Source organism: Schistocerca americana, unplaced genomic scaffold (assembly GCF_021461395.2).
Source record: "Schistocerca americana isolate TAMUIC-IGC-003095 unplaced genomic scaffold, iqSchAmer2.1 HiC_scaffold_1206, whole genome shotgun sequence".
NCBI lineage: Eukaryota > Metazoa > Arthropoda > Insecta > Orthoptera > Acrididae > Schistocerca > Schistocerca americana.
In genome coordinates this window covers 30,001-30,856 of record NW_025725271.1, presented here as the reverse complement: position 1 = coordinate 30,856, position 856 = coordinate 30,001, and positions in this window count along the sequence as shown.

Genomic DNA, 856 nt, shown 5'->3' with positions numbered 1-856 from the left:
CCCTGGATGGCGATCAGCATGAGCCGTCTGTTGATGTAGTGGCGCGTGTTGTCAGACGTAGTCGTCTCTTCTCACACACCGTGATAGCATGGTGCACTGCGTTCCACATCTGTGACATGCGACAGAGGCCGGTTGACAGTCGTTCGCGCAATGGACATCGCATACGTACGGGGGCCACCTTCCACGTGTTCGCGAAGCGTGCACATGTTGTTGCGTGTATGTGGGCAGACATAGTGTGTCGTGACACCTGACACAGGCATGCAACAATCGTTGAATTTGCAAATGGCGATGGACGCCTACGTTTGCTGGTGACGTTATGCAAATGAACAACTGGTAAACCGTTGTGGTGCGGTTGTTCTCGCTAGAGGTGAATCAGTGATGGCGACGATCGGTTGAGCTACCAACCGGTTGTTCCAGCGATACCCACCATGCCCACGAACGTGAATGGCATCTGGGTGTGAAGCGATACGCGGCGGTGGCTGGGTGGGACCGTCCCCGGCCGGTGAGGGGGGGCCTCCCGGCGTGCTGGCCGCGCGGTGCGTGGGCGCACGCGCTACAGCCGGCTGGTGGGGGCGGCCAGTGGCAGGCGCGCCGGCCGACGGAGGCGGCAGGCGGCGCAGCTGCGCGCCGGCGCACCCTGCACGCGGCGCCGTGCGGCCAAAGTAGGTCCTCGCGGGCCCGGTGCGAAGCGCGGTGGACATCTGCAGTGTGCTGGTCCGATTGAGGACTGTGTGCGCTGAGGATGCGCCGCCGCCCGGCGCTCGGCGCCGCGACGCCGTCTGCTGCTCGGTCGCCTCTGCGGTTCTCGCAGGTGGTTTGTATCGCAGCTGTGCGGACGTGTTGGCGCGTGCGCTGT